The sequence below is a fragment of the Clavelina lepadiformis genome, chromosome 1, assembly GCF_947623445.1.
Source record: "Clavelina lepadiformis chromosome 1, kaClaLepa1.1, whole genome shotgun sequence".
Taxonomy (NCBI): Eukaryota; Metazoa; Chordata; class Ascidiacea; order Aplousobranchia; family Clavelinidae; genus Clavelina; species Clavelina lepadiformis.
This window is the reverse complement of record NC_135240.1, coordinates 16,147,163-16,169,965: the sequence shown is the minus strand read 5'-3', so window position 1 is coordinate 16,169,965 and position 22,803 is coordinate 16,147,163.

The window sequence follows — 22,803 nt, the reverse complement described above, 5'->3', positions numbered from 1 at the left end:
GTTAAGTTCTTTCAACGATAACAGACAAACCTTTCATTGGTTAACTGTTATACTTTTATTATTTACTTATTAGACTCTAATAAACATTTTGAGACCAGTTAGAACTTTTTGCAATGTGAATTGCACATTTGGCACCATATAGTTCACAAGGTACTTTTTAGGACCTATATAACTAATGTATAGTGCAAATTTTTTAGTTAAGTTCTTTTAACGATAACAGACAAACCTTTCATTGGTTAACTGTTATACTTTTATTATTTACTTATTAGGCTCTAATAAACATTTTGAGACCAGTTAGAACTTTTTGCAATGTGAATTGCACATTTGGCACCATATAGTTCACAAGCTACTTTTTAGGTCCTATATAACTAATGTATAGTGCAAATTTTTTAGTTAAGTTCTTTTAACGATAACAGACAAACCTTTCATTGGTTAACTGTTATACTTTTATTATTTACTTATAAGACTCTAATAAACATTTTGAGACCAGTTAGAACTTTTTGCAATGTGAATTGCACATTTGGCACCATATAGTTCACAAGGCACTTTTTAGGACCTATATAACTAATGTATAGTGCAAATTTTTTAGTTAAGTTCTTTTAACGATAACAGACAAACCTTTCATTGGTTAACTGTTATACTTTTATTATTTACTTATTAGACTCTAATAAACATTTTGAGACCAGTTAGAACTTTTTGCAATGTGAATTGCACATTTGGCACCATATTGTTCACAAGGTATTTTTTAGGACCTATGTAACTAATGTATAGTGCAAATTTTTTAGTTAAGTTGTTTTAACGATAACAGACAAACCTTTCATTGGTTAACTGTTATACTTTTATTATTTACTTATTACACTCTAATAAACATTTTGAGACCAGTTAGAACTTTTAGCAATGTGAATTGCACATTTGGCACCATATTGTTCACAAGGCACTTTTTAGGACCTATATAACTAATGTATAGTGCAAATTTTTCAATTAAGTTCTTTTAACGATAACAGACAAATCTTTCATTGGTTAACTGTTATACTTTTATTATTTACTTATTAGACTCTAATAAACATTTTGAGACCAGTTAGAACTTTTTGCAATGTGAATTGCACATTTGGCACCATATTGTTCACAAGGTATTTTTTAGGACCTATGTAACTAATGTATAGTGCAAATTTTTTAGTTAAGTTCTTTTAACGATAACAGACAAACCTTTCATTGGTTAACTGTTATACTTTTATTATTTACTTATTAGACTCTAATAAACATTTTGAGACCAGTTATAACTTTTTGCAATGTGAATTGCACATTTGGCACCATATAGTTCACAAAGCACTTTTTAGGACCTATATAACTAATGTATAGTGCAAATTTTTTAGTTAAGTTCTTTTAACGATAACAGACAAACCTTTCATTGGTTAACTGTTATACTTTTATTATTTACTTATTAGACTCTAATAAACATTTTGAGACCAGTTAGAACTTTTTGCAATGTGAATTGCACATTTGGCACCATATTGTTCACAAGGTATTTTTTAGGACCTATGTAACTAATGTATAGTGCAAATATTTTAGTTAAGTTCTTTTAACGATAACAGACAAACCTTTCATTGGTTAACTGTTATACTTTTATTATTTACTTATTAGCCTCTAATAAACATTTTCAGACCCGTTAGAACTTTAAGCAATGTGAATTGCACATTTGGCACCATATTGTTCACAAGGTATTTTTTAGGACCTATGTAACTAATGTATAGTGCAAATTTTTTAGTTAATTTCTTTTAACGATAACAGACAAACCTTTTATTGGTTAACTGTTATACTTTTATTATTTACTTATTAGCCTCTAATAAACATTTTCAGACCCGTTAGAACTTTTAGCAATGTGAATTGCACATTTGGCACCATATAGTTCACAAGGCACTTTTTAGGACCTATATAACTAATGTATAGTGCAATTTTTTTAGTTAAGTTCTTTTAACGATAACAGACAAACCTTTCATTGGTTAACTGTTATACTTTTATTATTTACTTATTAGACTCTAATAAACATTTTGAGACCCGTTAGAACATTTTGCAATGTGAATTGCACATTTGGCACCATATAGTTCACAAGGCACTTTTTAGGACCTATATAACTAGTGTATAGTGCAAAATTTTTAGTTAAGTTCTTTTAACGATAACAGACAAACCTTTCATTGGTTAACTGTTAAACTTTTATTATTTACTTATTAGACTCTAATAAACATTTTGAGACCCGTTAGAACTTTTTGCAATGTGAATTGCACATTTGGCACCATATAGTTCACAAGGTACTTTTTAGGACCTATATAACTAATGTATAGTGCAAATATTTTAGTTAAGTTCTTTTAACGATAACAGACAAACCTTTCATTGGTTAACTGTTATACTTTTATTATTTACTTATTAGACTCTAATAAACATTTTGAGACCAGTTAGAACTTTTTGCAATGTGAATTGCACATTTGGCACCATATAGTTCACAAGGTATTTTTTAGGACCTATGTAACTAATGTATAGTGCAAATTTTTTAGTTAAGTTGTTTTAACGATAACAGACAAACCTTTCATTGGTTAACTGTTATACTTTTATTATTTACTTATTACACTCTAATAAACATTTTGAGACCAGTTAGAACTTTTAGCAATGTGAATTGCACATTTGGCACCATATTGTTCACAAGGCACTTTTTAGGACCTATATAACTAATGTATAGTGCAAATTTTTCAGTTAAGTTCTTTTAACGATAACAGACAAATCTTTCATTGGTTAACTGTTATACTTTTATTATTTACTTATTAGACTCTAATAAACATTTTGAGACCAATTAGAACTTTTTGCAATGTGAATTGCACATTTGGCACCATATTGTTCACAAGGTATTTTTTAGGACCTATGTAACTAATGTATAGTGCAAATTTTTTAGTTAAGTTCTTTTAACGATAACAGACAAACCTTTCATTGGTTAACTGTTATACTTTTATTATTTACTTATTAGACTCTAATAAACATTTTCAGACCCGTTAGAACTTTTAGCAATGTGAATTGCACATTTGGCACCATATAGTTCACAAGGCACTTTTTAGGACCTATATAACTAATGTATAGTGCAATTTTTTTAGTTAAGTTCTTTTAACGATAACAGACAAACCTTTCATTGGTTAACTGTTATACTTTTATTATTTACTTATTAGACTCTAATAAACATTTTGAGACCCGTTAGAACATTTTGCAATGTGAATTGCACATTTGGCACCATATAGTTCACAAGGCACTTTTTAGGACCTATATAACTAGTGTATAGTGCAAAATTTTTAGTTAAGTTCTTTTAACGATAACAGACAAACCTTTCATTGGTTAACTGTTAAACTTTTATTATTTACTTATTAGACTCTAATAAACATTTTGAGACCCGTTAGAACATTTTGCAATGTGAATTGCACATTTGGCACCATATAGTTCACAAGGTACTTTTTGGGACCTATATAACTAATGTATAGTGCAAATATTTTAGTTAAGTTCTTTTAACGATAACAGACAAACCTTTCATTGGTTAACTGTTATACTTTTATTATTTACTTATTAGACTCTAATAAACATTTTGAGACCAGTTAGAACTTTTTGCAATGTGAATTGCACATTTGGCACCATATAGTTCACAAGGTATTTTTTAGGACCTATGTAACTAATGTATAGTGCAAATTTTTTAGTTAAGTTGTTTTAACGATAACAGACAAACCTTTCATTGGTTAACTGTTATACTTTTATTATTTACTTATTACACTCTAATAAACATTTTGAGACCAGTTAGAACTTTTAGCAATGTGAATTGCACATTTGGCACCATATTGTTCACAAGGCACTTTTTAGGACCTATATAACTAATGTATAGTGCAAATTTTTCAGTTAAGTTCTTTTAACGATAACAGACAAATCTTTCATTGGTTAACTGTTATACTTTTATTATTTACTTATTAGACTCTAATAAACATTTTGAGACCAATTAGAACTTTTTGCAATGTGAATTGCACATTTGGCACCATATTGTTCACAAGGTATTTTTTAGGACCTATGTAACTAATGTATAGTGCAAATTTTTTAGTTAAGTTCTTTTAACGATAACAGACAAACCTTTCATTGGTTAACTGTTATACTTTTATTATTTACTTATTAGACTCTAATAAACATTGTGAGACAAGTTAGAACTTTTTGCAATGTGAATTGCACATTTGGCACCATATAGTTCACAAGGTACTTTTTAGGACCTATATAACTAATGTATAGTGCAAATTTTTTAGTTAAGTTCTTTTAACGATAACAGACAAACCTTTCATTGGTTAACTGTTATACTTTTATTATTTACTTATTAGACTCTAATAAACATTTTGAGACCAGTTAGAACTTTTTGCAATGTGAATTGCACATTTGGCACCATATTGTTCACAAAGTACTTTTTAGGACCTATATAACTAATGTATAGTGCAAATTTTTTAGTTAAGTTCTTTTAACGATAACAGACAAACCTTTCATTGGTTAACTGTTATACTTTTATTATTTACTTATTAGGCTCTAATAAACATTTTGAGACCAGTTAGAACTTTTTGCAATGTGAATTGCACATTTGGCACCATATAGTTCACAAGGCACTTTTTAGGACCTATATAACTAATGTATAGTGCAAATTTTTTAGTTAAGTTCTTTTAACGATAACAGACAAACCTTTCATTGGTTAACTGTTATACTTTTATTATTTACTTATTAGACTCTAATAAACATTTTGAGACCAGTTAGAACTTTTTGCAATGTGAATTGCACATTTGGCACCATATTGTTCACAAGGCACTTTTTAGGACCTATATAACTACTGTATAGCGCAAATTTTTTAGTTAAGTTCTTTTAACGATAACAGACAAACCTTTCATTGGTTAACTGTTATACTTTTATTATTTACTTATTAGTCTCTAATAAACATTTTGAGACCAGTTAGAACTTTTTGCAATGTGAATTGCACATTTGGCACCATACTGTTCACAAGGCACTTTTTAGGACCTATGTAACTAATGTATTGTGCAAATTTTTTAGTTAAGTTCTTTTAACGATAACAGACAAACCTTTCATTGGTTAACTGTTATACTTTTATTATTTACTTATTAGGCTCTAATAAACATTTTGAGACCCGTTAGAACTTTTTGCAATGTGAATTGCACATTTGGCACCATATAGTTCACAAGGTACTTTTTAGGACCTATATAACTAATGTATAGTGCAAATTTTTTAGTTAAGTTCTTTTAACGATAACAGACAAACCTTTCATTGGTTAACTGTTATACTTTTATTATTTACTTATTAGACTCTAATAAACATTTTGAGACCAGTTAGAACTTTTTGCAATGTGAATTGCACATTTGGCACCATATTGTTCACAAAGTACTCTTTAAGACCTATATAACTAATGTATAGTGCAAATTTTTTAGTTAAGTTCTTTTAACGATAACAGACAAACCTTTCATTGGTTAACTGTTATACTTTTATTATTTACTTATTAGGCTCTAATAAACATTTTGAGACCAGTTAGAACTTTTTGCAATGTGAATTGCACATTTGGCACCATATAGTTCACAAGGTACTTTTTAGGACCTATATAACTAATGTATAGTGCAAATTTTTTAGTTAAGTTCTTCTAACAATAACAGACAAACCTTTCATTGGTTAACTGTTATACTTTTATTATTTACTTATTAGACTCTAATAAACATTTTGAGACCAGTTAGAACTTTTTGCAATGTGAATTGCACATTTGGCACCATATAGTTCACAAGGTACTTTTTAGGACCTATATAACTAATGTATAGTGCAAATTATTTAGTTAAGTTCTTTTAACGATAACAGACAAACCTTTCATTGGTTAACTGTTATACTTTTATTATTTACTTATTAGACTCTAATAAACATTTTGAGACCAGTTAGAACTTTTTGCAATGTGAATTGCACATTTGGCACCATATAGTTCACAAGGTACTTTTTAGGACCTATATAACTAATGTATAGTGCAAATTATTTAGTTAAGTTCTTTTAACGATAACAGACAAACCTTCCATTGGTTAACTGTTATACTTTTATTATTTACTTATTAGACTCTAATAAACATTTTGAGACCAGTTAGAACTTTTTGCAATGTGAATTGCACATTTGGCACCATATTGTTCACAAGGCACTTTTTAGGACCTATATAACTACTGTATAGCGCAAATTTTTTAGTTAAGTTCTTTTAACGATAACAGACAAACCTTTCATTGGTTAACTGTTATACTTTTATTATTTACTTATTAGACTCTAATAAACATTTTGAGACCAGTTAGAACTTTTTGCAATGTGAATTGCACATTTGGCACCATACTGTTCACAAGGCACTTTTTAGGACCTATGTAACTAATGTATTGTGCAAATTTTTTAGTTAAGTTCTTTTAACGATAACAGACAAACCTTTCATTGGTTAACTGTTATACTTTTATTATTTACTTATTAGGCTCTAATAAACATTTTGAGACCCGTTAGAACTTTTTGCAATGTGAATTGCACATTTGGCACCATATAGTTCACAAGGTACTTTTTAGGACCTATATAACTAATGTATAGTGCAAATTTTTTAGTTAAGTTCTTTTAACGATAACAGAAAAACCTTTCATTGGTTAACTGTTATACTTTTATTATTTACTTATTAGACTCTAATAAACATTTTGAGACCAGTTAGAACTTTTTGCAATGTGAATTGCACATTTGGCACCATATTGTTCACAAAGTACTCTTTAAGACCTATATAACTAATGTATAGTGCAAATTTTTTAGTTAAGTTCTTTTAACGATAACAGACAAACCTTTCATTGGTTAACTGTTATACTTTTATTATTTACTTATTAGGCTCTAATAAACATTTTGAGACCAGTTAGAACTTTTTGCAATGTGAATTGCACATTTGGCACCATATAGTTCACAAGGTACTTTTTAGGACCTATATAACTAATGTATAGTGCAAATTTTTTAGTTAAGTTCTTCTAACAATAACAGACAAACCTTTCATTGGTTAACTGTTATACTTTTATTATTTACTTATTAGACTCTAATAAACATTTTGAGACCAGTTAGAACTTTTTGCAATGTGAATTGCACATTTGGCACCATATAGTTCACAAGGTACTTTTTAGGACCTATATAACTAATGTATAGTGCAAATTATTTGGTTAAGTTCTTTTAACGATAACAGACAAACCTTTCATTGGTTAACTGTTATACTTTTATTATTTACTTATTAGACTCTAATAAACATTTTGAGACCAGTTAGAACTTTTTGCAATGTGAATTGCACATTTGGCACCATATAGTTCACAAGGTACTTTTTAGGACCTATATAACTAATGTATAGTGCAAATTATTTAGTTAAGTTCTTTTAACGATAACAGACAAACCTTCCATTGGTTAACTGTTATACTTTTATTATTTACTTATTAGACTCTAATAAACATTTTGAGACCAGTTAGAACTTTTTGCAATGTGAATTGCACATTTGGCACCATATTGTTCACAAGGCACTTTTTAGGACCTATATAACTACTGTATAGCGCAAATTTTTTAGTTAAGTTCTTTTAACGATAACAGACAAACCTTTCATTGGTTAACTGTTATACTTTTATTATTTACTTATTAGACTCTAATAAACATTTTGAGACCAGTTAGAACTTTTTGCAATGTGAATTGCACATTTGGCACCATACTGTTCACAAGGCACTTTTTAGGACCTATGTAACTAATGTATTGTGCAAATTTTTTAGTTAAGTTCTTTTAACGATAACAGACAAACCTTTCATTGGTTAACTGTTATACTTTTATTATTTACTTATTAGGCTCTAATAAACATTTTGAGACCCGTTAGAACTTTTTGCAATGTGAATTGCACATTTGGCACCATATAGTTCACAAGGTACTTTTTAGGACCTATATAACTAATGTATAGTGCAAATTTTTTAGTTAAGTTCTTTTAACGATAACAGACAAACCTTTCATTGGTTAACTGTTATACTTTTATTATTTACTTATTAGACTCTAATAAACATTTTGAGACCAGTTAGAACTTTTTGCAATGTGAATTGCACATTTGGCACCATATTGTTCACAAAGTACTTTTTAGGACCTATATAACTAATGTATAGTGCAAATTTTTTAGTTAAGTTCTTTTAACGATGACAGACAAACCTTTCATTGGTTAACTGTTATACTTTTATTATTTACTTATTAGGCTCTAATAAACATTTTGAGACCAGTTAGAACTTTTTGCAATGTGAATTGCACATTTGGCACCATATAGTTCACAAGGTACTTTTTAGGACCTATGAATCTAATGTATAGTGCAAATTTTTTAGTTAAGTTCTTTTAACGATAACAGACAAACCTTTCATTGGTTAACTGTTATACTTTTATTATTTACTTATTAGACTCTAATAAACATTTTGAGACCAGTTAGAACTTTTTGCAATGTGAATTGCACATTTGGCACCATACTGTTCACAAGGCACTTTTTAGGACCTATGTAACTAATGTATTGTGCAAATTTTTTAGTTAAGTTCTTTTAACGATAACAGACAAACCTTTCATTGGTTAACTGTTATACTTTTATTATTTACTTATTAGGCTCTAATAAACATTTTGAGACCCGTTAGAACTTTTTGCAATGTGAATTGCACATTTGGCACCATATAGTTCACAAGGTACTTTTTAGGACCTATATAACTAATGTATAGTGCAAATTTTTTAGTTAAGTTCTTTTAACGATAACAGACAAACCTTTCATTGGTTAACTGTTATACTTTTATTATTTACTTATTAGACTGTAATAAACATTTTGAGACCAGTTAGAACTTTTTGCAATGTGAATTGCACATTTGGCACCATATTGTTCACAAAGTACTTTTTAGGACCTAAATAACTAATGTATAGCGCAAATTTTTTAGTTAAGTTCTTTTAACGATAACAGAAAAACCTTTCATTGGTTAACTGTTATACTTTTATTATTTACTTATTAGACTCTAATAAACATTTTGAGACCAGTTAGAACTTTTTGCAATGTGAATTGCACATTTGGCACCATATAGTTCACAAGGTACTTTTTAGGACCTATATAACTAATGTATAGTGCAAATTTTTTAGTTAAGTTCTTCTAACAATAAAAGACAAACCTTTCATTGGTTAACTGTTATACTTTTATTATTTACTTATTAGACTCTAATAAACATTTTGAGACCAGTTAGAACTTTTTGCAATGTGAATTGCACATTTGGCACCATATAGTTCACAAGGTACTTTTTAGGACCTATATAACTAATGTATAGTGCAAATTATTTAGTTAAGTTCTTTTAACGATAACAGCCAAGCTTTCATTGGTTAACTGTTATACTTTTATTATTTACTTATTAGACTCTAATAAACATTTTGAGACCAGTTAGAACTTTTTGCAATGTGAATTGCACATTTGGCACCATATAGTTCACAAGGTACTTTTTAGGACCTATATAACTAATGTATAGTGCAAATTATTTAGTTAAGTTCTTTTAACGATAACAGACAAACCTTTCATTGGTTAACTGTTATACTTTTATTATTTACTTATTAGACTCTAATAAACATTTTGAGACCAGTTAGAACTTTTTGCAATGTGAATTGCACATTTGGCACCATATTGTTCACAAGGCACTTTTTAGGACCTATATAACTACTGTATAGCGCAAATTTTTTAGTTAAGTTCTTTTAACGATAACAGACAAACCTTTCATTGGTTAACTGTTATACTTTTATTATTTACTTATTAGACTCTAATAAACATTTTGAGACCAGTTAGAACTTTTTGCAATGTGAATTGCACATTTGGCACCATACTGTTCACAAGGCACTTTTTAGGACCTATGTAACTAATGTATTGTGCAAATTTTTTAGTTAAGTTCTTTTAACGATAACAGACAAACCTTTCATTGGTTAACTGTTATACTTTTATTATTTACTTATTAGGCTCTAATAAACATTTTGAGACCCGTTAGAACTTTTTGCAATGTGAATTGCACATTTGGCACCATATAGTTCACAAGGTACTTTTTAGGACCTATATAACTAATGTATAGTGCAAATTTTTTAGTTAAGTTCTTTTAACGATAACAGACAAACCTTTCATTGGTTAACTGTTATACTTTTATTATTTACTTATTAGACTGTAATAAACATTTTGAGACCAGTTAGAACTTTTTGCAATGTGAATTGCACATTTGGCACCATATTGTTCACAAAGTACTTTTTAGGACCTATATAACTAATGTATAGTGCAAATTTTTTAGTTAAGTTCTTTTAACGATAACAGACAAACCTTTCATTGGTTAACTGTTATACTTTTATTATTTACTTATTAGGCTCTAATAAACATTTTGAGACCAGTTAGAACTTTTTGCAATGTGAATTGCACATTTGGCACCATATAGTTCACAAGGTACTTTTTAGGACCTATGAAACTAATGTATAGTGCAAATTTTTTAGTTAAGTTCTTCTAACAATAACAGACAAACCTTTCATTGGTTAACTGTTATACTTTTATTATTTACTTATTAGACTCTAATAAACATTTTGAGACCAGTTAGAACTTTTTGCAATGTGAATTGCACATTTGGCACCATATAGTTCACAAGGTACTTTTTTGGACCTATATAACTAATGTATAGTGCAAATTATTTAGTTAAGTTCTTTTAACGATAACAGACAAACCTTTCATTGGTTAACTGTTATACTTTTATTATTTACTTATAAGACTCTAATAAACATTTTGAGACCAGTTAGAACTTTTTGCAATGTGAATTGCACATTTGGCACCAAATTGTTCACAAGGCACTTTTTAGGACCTATATAACTACTGTATAGCGCAAATTTTTTAGTTAAGTTCTTTTAACGATAACAGACAAACCTTTCATTGGTTAACTGTTATACTTTTATTATTTACTTATTAGACTCTAATAAACATTTTGAGACCAGTTAGAACTTTTTGCAATGTGAATTGCACATTTGGCACCATACTGTTCACAAGGCACTTTTTAGGACCTATGTAACTAATGTATTGTGCAAACTTTTTAGTTAAGCTCTTTTAACGATAACAGACAAACCTTTCATTGGTTAACTGTTATACTTTTATTATTTACTTATTAGGCTCTAATAAACATTTTGAGACCCGTTAGAACTTTTTGCAATGTGAATTGCACATTTGGCACTATATAGTTCACAAGGTACTTTTTAGGACCAATATTACTAATGTATAGTGCAAATTTTTTAGTTAAGTTCTTTTAACGATAACAGACAAACCTTTCATTGGTTAACTGTTATACTTTTATTATTTACTTATTAGACTCTAATAAACATTTTGATACCAGTTAGAACTTTTTGCAATGTGAATTGCACATTTGGCACCATATAGTTCACAAGGTACTTTTTAGGACCTATATAACTAATGTATAGTGCAAATTATTTAGTTAAGTTCTTTTAACGATAACAGACAAACCTTTCATTGGTTAACTGTTATACTTTTATTATTTACTTATTAGACTCTAATAAACATTTTGAGACCAGTTAGAACTTTTTGCAATGTGAATTGCACATTTGGCACCATACTGTTCACAAGGCACTTTTTAGGACCTTTGTAACTAATGTATTGTGCAAATTTTTTAGTTAAGTTCTTTTAACGATAACAGACAAACCTTTCATTGGTTAACTGTTATACTTTTATTATTTACTTATTAGGCTCTAATAAACATTTTGAGACCCGTTAGAACTTTTTGCAATGTGAATTGCACATTTGGCACCATATAGTTCACAAGGTACTTTTTAGGACCTATATAACTAATGTATAGTGCAAATTTTTTAGTTAAGTTCTTTTAACGATAACAGACAAACCTTTCATTGGTTAACTGTTATACTTTTATTATTTACTTATTAGACTCTAATAAACATTTTGAGACCAGTTAGAACTTTTTGCAATGTGAATTGCACATTTGGCACCATATTGTTCACAAAGTACTTTTTAGGACCTATATAACTAATGTATAGTGCAAATTTTTTAGTTAAGTTCTTTTAACGATAACAGACAAACCTTTCATTGGTTAACTGTTATACTTTTATTATTTACTTATTAGGCTCTAATAAACATTTTGAGACGAGTTAGAACTTTTTGCAATGTGAATTGCACATTTGGCACCATATAGTTCACAAGGTACTTTTTAGGACCTATATAACTAATGTATAGTGCAAATTTTTTAGTTAAGTTCTTTTAACAATAACAGACAAATTTTTTATTGGTTAACTGTTATACTTTTATTATTTACTTATTAGACTCTAATAAACATTTTGAGACCAGTTAGAACTTTTTGCAATGTGAATTGCACATTTGGCACCATATTGTTCACAAAGTACTTTTTAGGACCTATATAACTAATGTATAGTGCAAATTTTTTAGTTAAGTTCTTTTAACGATAACAGACAAACCTTTCATTGGTTAACTGTTATACTTTTATTATTTACTTAATAGACTCTAATAAACATTTTGAGACCAGTTAGAACTTTTTGCTATGTGAATTGCACATTTGGCACCATATTGTTCACAAGGCACTTTTTAGGACCTATATAACTAATGTATAGCGCAAATTTTTTAGTTAAGTTCTTTTAACGATAACAGACAAACCATTCATTGGTTAACTGTTATACTTTTATTATTTACTTAATAGACTCTAATAAACATTTTGAGACCAGTTAGAACTTTTTGCAATGTGAATTGCACATTTGGCACCATACTGTTCACAAGGCACTTTTTAGGACCTATGTAACTAATGTATTGTGCAAATTTTTTAGTTAAGTTCTTTTAACGATAACAGACAAACCTTTCATTGGTTAACTGTTATACTTTTATTATTTACTTATTAGGCTCTAATAAACATTTTGAGACCCGTTAGAACTTTTTGCAATGTGAATTGCACATTTGGCACCATATAGTTCACAAGGTACTTTTTAGGACCTATATAACTAATGTATAGTGCAAATTTTTTAGTTAAGTTCTTTTAACGATAACAGACAAACCTTTCATTGGTTAACTGTTATACTTTTATTATTTACTTATTAGACTCTAATAAACATTTTGAGACCAGTTAGAACTTTTTGCAATGTGAATTGCACATTTGGCACCATATTGTTCACAAAGTACTTTTTAGGACCTATATAACTAATGTATAGTGCAAATTTTTTAGTTAAGTTCTTTTAACGATAACAGACAAACCTTTCATTGGTTAACTGTTATACTTTTATTATTTACTTATTAGGCTCTAATAAACATTTTGAGACGAGTTAGAACTTTTTGCAATGTGAATTGCACATTTGGCACCATATAGTTCACAAGGTACTTTTTAGGACCTATATAACTAATGTATAGTGCAAATTTTTTAGTTAAGTTCTTTTAACAATAACAGACAAATTTTTTATTGGTTAACTGTTATACTTTTATTATTTACTTATTAGACTCTAATAAACATTTTGAGACCAGTTAGAACTTTTTGCAATGTGAATTGCACATTTGGCACCATATTGTTCACAAAGTACTTTTTAGGACCTATATAACTAATGTATAGTACAAATTTTTTAGTTAAGTTCTTTTAACGATAACAGACAAACCTTTCATTGGTTAACTGTTATACTTTTATTATTTACTTAATAGACTCTAATAAACATTTTGAGACCAGTTAGAACTTTTTGCTATGTGAATTGCACATTTGGCACCATATTGTTCACAAGGCACTTTTTAGGACCTATATAACTAATGTATAGCGCAAATTTTTTAGTTAAGTTCTTTTAACGATAACAGACAAACCATTCATTGGTTAACTGTTATACTTTTATTATTTACTTATTAGACTCTAATAAACATTTTGAGACCAGTTAGAACATTTTGCAATGTGAATTGCACATTTGGCACCATATAGTTCACAAGGTACTTTTTAGGACCTATATAACTAAGGTATAGTGCAAATTTTTTAGTTAAGTTCTTCTAACAATAACAGACAAACCTTTCATTGGTTAACTGTTATACTTTTATTATTTACTTATTAGACTCTAATAAACATTTTGAGACCAATTAGAACTTTTTGCAATGTGAATTGCACATTTGGCACCATATAGTTTACAAGGTACTTTTTAGGACCTATATAACTAATGTATAGTGCAAATTATTTAGTTAAGTTCTTTTAACGATAACAGACAAACCTTTTATTGGTTAACTGTTATACTTTTATTATTTACTTATTAGACTCTAATAAACATTTTGAGACCAGTTAGAACTTTTTGCAATGTGAATTGCACATTTGGCACCATATTGTTCACAAGGCACTTTTTAGGACCTATATAACTAATGTATAGTGCAAATTTTTTAGTTAAGTTCTTTTAACGATAACAGACAAACCTTTCATTGGTTAACTGTTATACTTTTATTATTTACTTATTAGACTCTAATAAACATTTTGAGACCAGTTAGAACTTTTTGCAATGTGAATTGCACATTTGGCACCATATTGTTCACAAGGCACTTTTTAGGACCTATATAACTAATGTATAGTGCAAATTTTTTAGTTAAGTTCTTTTAACGATAACAGACAAACCTTTCATTGGTTAACTGTTATACTTTTATTATTTACTTATTAGGCTCTAATAAACATTTTGAGACCCGTTAGAACTTTTTGCAATGTGAATTGCACATTTGGCACCGTATAGTTCACAAGGTACTTTTTAGGACCTATATAACTAATGTATAGTGCAAATTTTTTAGTTAAGTTCTTTTAACGATAACAGACAAACCTTTCATTGGTTAACTGTTATACTTTTATTATTTACTTATTAGACTCTAATAAACATTTTGAGACCCGTTAGAACTTTTTGCAATGTGAATTGCACATTTGGCACCATATAGTTCACAAGGTACTTTTTAGGACCTATATAACTAATGTATAGTGCAAATTTTTTAGTTAAGTTCTTTTAACGATAACAGACAAACCTTTTATTGGTTAACTGTTATACTTTTATTATTTACTTATTAGACTGTAATAAACATTTTGAGACCAGTTAGAACTTTTTGCAATGTGAATTGCACATTTGGCACCATATTGTTCACAAGGTATTTTTTAGGACCTATATAACTAATGTATAGTGCAAATTTTTTAGTTAAGTTCTTTTAACGATAACAGACAAACCTTTCATTGGTTAACTGTTATACTTTTATTATTTACTTATTAGACTCTAATAAACATTTTGAGACCAGTTAGAACTTTTTGCAATGTGAATTGCACATTTGGCACCATATTGTTCACAAGGCACTTTTTAGGACCTATATAACTAATGTATAGTGCAAATTTTTGAGTTAAGTTCTTTTAACGATAACAGACAAACCTTTCATTGGTTAACTGTTATACTTTTATTATTTACTTATTAGGCTCTAATAAACATTTTGAGACCCGTTAGAACTTTTTGCAATGTGAATTGCACATTTGGCACCATATTGTTCACAAGGTATTTTTTAGGACCTATATAACTAATGTATAGTGCAAATTTTTTAGTTAAGTTCTTTTAACGATAACAGACAAACCTTTCATTGGTTAACTGTTATACTTTTATTATTTACTTATTAGACTCTAATAAAAATTTTGAGACCAGTTAGAACTTTTTGCAATGTGAATTGCACATTTGGCACCATATTGTTCACAAGGCACTTTTTAGGACCTAAATAACTAATGTATAGCGCAAATTTTTTAGTTAAGTTCTTTTAACGATAACAGACAAACCTTTCATTGGTTAACTGTTATACTTTTATTATTTACTTATTAGACTCTAATAAACATTTTGAGACCAGTTAGAACTTTTTGCAATGTGAATTGCACATTTGGCACCATATTGTTCACAAGGCACTTTTTAGGACCTATATAACTAATGTATAGTTCAAATTTTTGAGTTAAGTTCTTTTAACGATAACAGACAAACCTTTCATTGGTTAACTGTTATACTTTTATTATTTACTTATTAGGCTCTAATAAACATTTTGAGACCCGTTAGAACTTTTTGCAATGTGAATTGCACATTTGGCACCATATTGTTCACAAGGTATTTTTTAGGACCTATATAACTAATGTATAGTGCAAATTTTTTAGTTAAGTTCTTTTAACGATAACAGACAAACCTTTCATTGGTTAACTGTTATACTTTTATTATTTACTTATTAGACTCTAATAAACATTTTGAGACCAGTTAGAACTTTTTGCAATGTGAATTGCACATTTGGCACCATATTGTTCACAAGGCACTTTTTAGGACCTAAATAACTAATGTATAGCGCAAATTTTTTAGTTAAGTTCTTTTAACGATAACAGAAAAACCTTTCATTGGTTAACTGTTATACTTTTATTATTTACTTATTAGACTCTAATAAACATTTTGAGACCAGTTAGAACTTTTTGCAATGTGAATTGCACATTTGGCACCATATTGTTCACAAGGCACTTTTTAGGACCTATATAACTAATGTATAGTGCAAATTTTTTAGTTAAGTTCTTTTAACGATAACAGACAAACCTTTCATTGGTTAACTGTTATACTTTTATTATTTACTTATTAGACTCTAATAAACATTTTGAGACCAGTTAGAACTTTTTGCAATGTGAATTGCACATTTGGCACCATATTGTTCACAAGGTATTTTTTAGGACCTATATAACTAATGTATAGTGCAAATTTTTTAGTTAAGTTCTTTTAACGATAACAGACAAACCTTTCATTGGTTAACTGTTATACTTTTATTATTTACTTATTAGACTCTAATAAACATTTTGAGACCAGTTAGAACTTTTTGCAATGTGAATTGCACATTTGGAACCATATTGTTCACAAGGCACTTTTTAGGACCTATATAACTAATGTATAGTGCAAATTTTTTAGTTAAGTTCTTTTAACGATAACAGACAAACCTTTGATTGGTTAACTGTTATACTTTTATTATTTACTTATTAGGCTCTAATAAACATTTTGAGACCCGTTAGAACTTTTTGCAATGTGAATTGCACATTTGGCACCATATTGTTGACAAGGTACTTTTTAGGACCTATATAACTAATGTATAGTGCAAATTTTTTAGTTAAGTTCTTTTAACGATAACAGACAAACCTTTCATTGGTTAACTGTTATACTTTTATTATTTACTTATTAGGCTCTAATAAACATTTTGAGACCAGTTAGAACTTTTTGCAATGTGAATTGCACATTTCGCACCATATAGTTCACAAGGTACTTTTTAGGACCTATATAACTAATGTATAGTGCAAATTTTTTAGTTAAGTTCTTTTAACGATAACAGACAAACCTTTCATTGGTTAACTGTTATACTTTTATTATTTACTTATTAGGCTCTAATAAACATTTTGAGACCAGTTAGAACTTTTTGCAATGTGAATTGCACATTTGGCACCATATAGTTCACAAGGTACTTTTTAGGACCTATATAACTAATGTATAGTGCAAATTTTTTAGTTAAGTTCTTTTAACGATAACAGACAAACCTTTCATTGGTTAACTGTTATACTTTTATTATTTACTTATTAGACTCTAATAAACATTTTGAGACCAGTTAGAACTTTTTGCAATGTGAATTGCACATTTGGAACCATATTGTTCACAAGGCACTTTTTAGGACCTATATAACTAATGTATAGTGCAAATTTTTTAGTTAAGTTCTTTTAACGATAACAGACAAACCTTTGATTGGTTAACTGTTATACTTTTATTATTTACTTATTAGGCTCTAATAAACATTTTGAGACCCGTTAGAACTTTTTGCAATGTGAATTGCACATTTGGCACCATATTGTTGACAAGGTACTTTTTAGGACCTATATAACTAATGTATAGTGCAAATTTTTTAGTTAAGTTCTTTTAACGATAACAGACAAACCTTTCATTGGTTAACTGTTATACTTTTATTATTTACTTATTAGGCTCTAATAAACATTTTGAGACCAGTTAGAACTTTTTGCAATGTGAATTGCACATTTCGCACCATATAGTTCACAAGGTACTTTTTAGGACCTATATAACTAATGTATAGTGCAAATTTTTTAGTTAAGTTCTTTTAACGATAACAGACAAACCTTTCATTGGTTAACTGTTATACTTTTATTATTTACTTATTAGGCTCTAATAAACATTTTGAGACCAGTTAGAACTTTTTGCAATGTGAATTGCACATTTGGCACCATATAGTTCACAAGGTACTTTTTAGGACCTATATAACTAATGTATAGTCCAAATTTTTTAGTTAAGTTCTTTTAACGATAACAGACAAACCTTTCATTGGTTAACTGTTATACTTTTATTATTTACTTATTAGACTCTAATAAACATTTTGAGACCAGTTAGAACTTTTTGCAATGTGAATTGCACATTTGGCACCATACTGTTCACAAGGCACTTTTTAGGACCTATGTAACTAATGTATTGTGCAAATTTTTTAGTTAAGCTCTTTTAACGATAACAGACAAACCTTTCATTGGTTAACTGTTATACTTTTATTATTTACTTATTAGGCTCTAATAAACATTTTGAGACCCGTTAGAACTTTTTGCAATGTGAATTGCACATTTGGCACTATATAGTTCACAAGGTACTTTTTAGGACCAATATTACTAATGTATAGTGCAAATTTTTTAGTTAAGTTCTTTTAACGATAACAGACAAACCTTTCATTGGTTAACTGTTATACTTTTATTATTTACTTATTAGACTCTAATAAACATTTTGAGACCAGTTAGAACTTTTTGCAATGTGAATTGCACATTTGGCACCATATAGTTCACAAGGTACTTTTTAGGACCTATATAACTAATGTATAGTGCAAATTATTTAGTTAAGTTCTTTTAACGATAACAGACAAACCTTTCATTGGTTAACTGTTATACTTTTATTATTTACTTATTAGACTCTAATAAACATTTTGAGACCAGTTAGAACTTTTTGCAATGTGAATTGCACATTTGGCACCATACTGTTCACAAGGCACTTTTTAGGACCTATGTAACTAATGTATTGTGCAAATTTTTTAGTTAAGTTCTTTTAACGATAACAGACAAACCTTTCATTGGTTAACTGTTATACTTTTATTATTTACTTATTAGGCTCTAATAAACATTTTGAGACCCGTTAGAACTTTTTGCAATGTGAATTGCACATTTGGCACCATATAGTTCACAAGGTACTTTTTAGGACCTATATAACTAATGTATAGTGCAAATTTTTTAGTTAAGTTCTTTTAACGATAACAGACAAACCTTTCATTGGTTAACTGTTATACTTTTATTATTTACTTATTAGACTCTAATAAACATTTTGAGACCAGTTAGAACTTTTTGCAATGTGAATTGCACATTTGGCACCATATTGTTCACAAAGTACTTTTTAGGACCTATATAACTAATGTATAGTGCAAATTTTTTAGTTAAGTTCTTTTAACGATAACAGACAAACCTTTCATTGGTTAACTGTTATACTTTTATTATTTACTTATTAGGCTCTAATAAACATTTTGAGACCAGTTAGAACTTTTTGCAATGTGAATTGCACATTTGGCACCATATAGTTCACAAGGTACTTTTTAGGACCTATATAACTAATGTATAGTGCAAATTTTTTAGTTAAGTTCTTTTAACAATAACAGACAAACCTTTTATTGGTTAACTGTTATACTTTTATTATTTACTTATTAGACTCTAATAAACATTTTGAGACCAGTTAGAACTTTTTGCAATGTGAATTGCACATTTGGCACCATATAGTTCACAAGGTACTTTTTAGGACCTATATAACTAATGTATAGTGCAAATTTTTTAGTTAAGTTCTTTTAACGATAACAGACAAACCTTTCATTGGTTAACTGTTATACTTTTATTATTTACTTAATAGACTCTAATAAACATTTTGAGACCAGTTAGAACTTTTTGCTATGTGAATTGCACATTTGGCACCATATTGTTCACAAGGCACTTTTTAGGACCTATATAACTAATGTATAGCGCAAATTTTTTAGTTAAGTTCTTTTAACGATAACAGACAAACCATTGATTGGTTAACTGTTATACTTTTATTATTTACTTATTAGACTCTAATAAACATTTTGAGACCAGTTAGAACTTTTTGCAATGTGAATTGCACATTTGGCACCATATAGTTCACAAGGTACTTTTTAGGACCTATATAACTAATGTATAGTGCAAATTTTTTAGTTAAGTTCTTCTAACAATAACAGACAAACCTTTCATTGGTTAACTGTTATACTTTTATTATTTACTTATTAGACTCTAATAAACATTTTGAGACCAGTTAGAACTTTTTGCAATGTGAATTGCACATTTGGCACCATATAGTTTACAAGGTACTTTTTAGGACCTATATAACTAATGTATAGTGCAAATTATTTAGTTAAGTTCTTTTAACGATAACAGACAAACCTTTTATTGGTTAACTGTTATACTTTTATTATTTACTTATTAGACTCTAATAAACATTTTGAGACCAGTTAGAACTTTTTGCAATGTGAATTGCACATTTGGCACCATATTGTTCACAAGGCACTTTTTAGGACCTATATAACTAATGTATAGTGCAAATTTTTTAGTTAAGTTCTTTTAACGATAACAGACAAACCTTTCATTGGTTAACTGTTATACTTTTATTATTTACTTATTAGACTCTAATAAACATTTTGAGACCAGTTAGAAATTTTTGCAATGTGAATTGCACATTTGGCACCATATTGTTCACAAGGCACTTTTTAGGACCTATATAACTAATGTATAGTGCAAATTTTTTAGTTAAGTTCTTTTAACGATAACAGACAAACCTTTCATTGGTTAACTGTTATACTTTTATTATTTACTTATTAGGCTCTAATAAACATTTTGAGACCCGTTAGAACTTTTTGCAATGTGAATTGCACATTTGGCACCATATAGTTCACAAGGCACTTTTTAGGACCTATATAACTAATGTATAGTGCAAATTTTTTAGTTAAGTTCTTTTAACGATAACAGACAAACCTTTCATTGGTTAACTGTTATACTTTTATTATTTACTTATTAGACTCTAATAAACATTTTGAGACCCGTTAGAACTTTTTGCAATGTGAATTGCACATTTGGCACCATATAGTTCACAAGGTACTTTTTAGGACCTATATAACTAATGTATAGTGCAAATTTTTTAGTTAAGTTCTTTTAACGATAACAGACAAACCTTTTATTGGTTAACTGTTATACTTTTATTATTTACTTATTAGACTGTAATAAACATTTTGAGACCAGTTAGAACTTTTTGCAATGTGAATTGCACATTTGGCACCATATTGTTCACAAGGTATTTTTTAGGACCTATATAACTAATGTATAGTGCAAATTTTTTAGTTAAGTTCTTTTAACGATAACAGACAAACCTTTCATTGGTTAACTGTTATACTTTTATTATTTACTTATTAGACTCTAATAAACATTTTGAGACCAGTTAGAACTTTTTGCAATGTGAATTGCACATTTGGCACCATATTGTTCACAAGGCACTTTTTAGGACCTATATAACTAATGTATAGTGCAAATTTTTGAGTTAAGTTCTTTTAACGATAACAGACAAACCTTTCATTGGTTAACTGTTATACTTTTATTATTTACTTATTAGGCTCTAATAAACATTTTGAGACCCGTTAGAACTTTTTGCAATGTGAATTGCACATTTGGCACCATATTGTTCACAAGGTATTTTTTAGGACCTATATAACTAATGTATAGTGCAAATTTTTTAGTTAAGTTCTTTTAACGATAACAGACAAACCTTTCATTGGTTAACTGTTATACTTTTATTATTTACTTATTAGACTCTAATAAAAATTTTGAGACCAGTTAGAACTTTTTGCAATGTGAATTGCACATTTGGCACCATATTGTTCACAAGGCACTTTTTAGGACCTAAATAACTAATGTATAGCGCAAATTTTTTAGTTAAGTTCTTTTAACGATAACAGACAAACCTTTCATTGGTTAACTGTTATACTTTTATTATTTACTTATTAGACTCTAATAAACATTTTGAGACCAGTTAGAACTTTTTGCAATGTGAATTGCACATTTGGCACCATATTGTTCACAAGGCACTTTTTAGGACCTATATAACTAATGTATAGTTCAAATTTTTGAGTTAAGTTCTTTTAACGATAACAGACAAACCTTTCATTGGTTAACTGTTATACTTTTATTATTTACTTATTAGGCTCTAATAAACATTTTGAGACCCGTTAGAACTTTTTGCAATGTGAATTGCACATTTGGCACCATATTGTTCACAAGGTATTTTTTAGGACCTATATAACTAATGTATAGTGCAAATTTTTTAGTTAAGTTCTTTTAACGATAACAGACAAACCTTTCATTGGTTAACTGTTATACTTTTATTATTTACTTATTAGACTCTAATAAACATTTTGAGACCAGTTAGAACTTTTTGCAATGGGAATTGCACATTTGGCACCATATTGTTCACAAGGCACTTTTTAGGACCTAAATAACTAATGTATAGCGCAAATTTTTTAGTTAAGTTCTTTTAACGATAACAGAAAAACCTTTCATTGGTTAACTGTTATACTTTTATTATTTACTT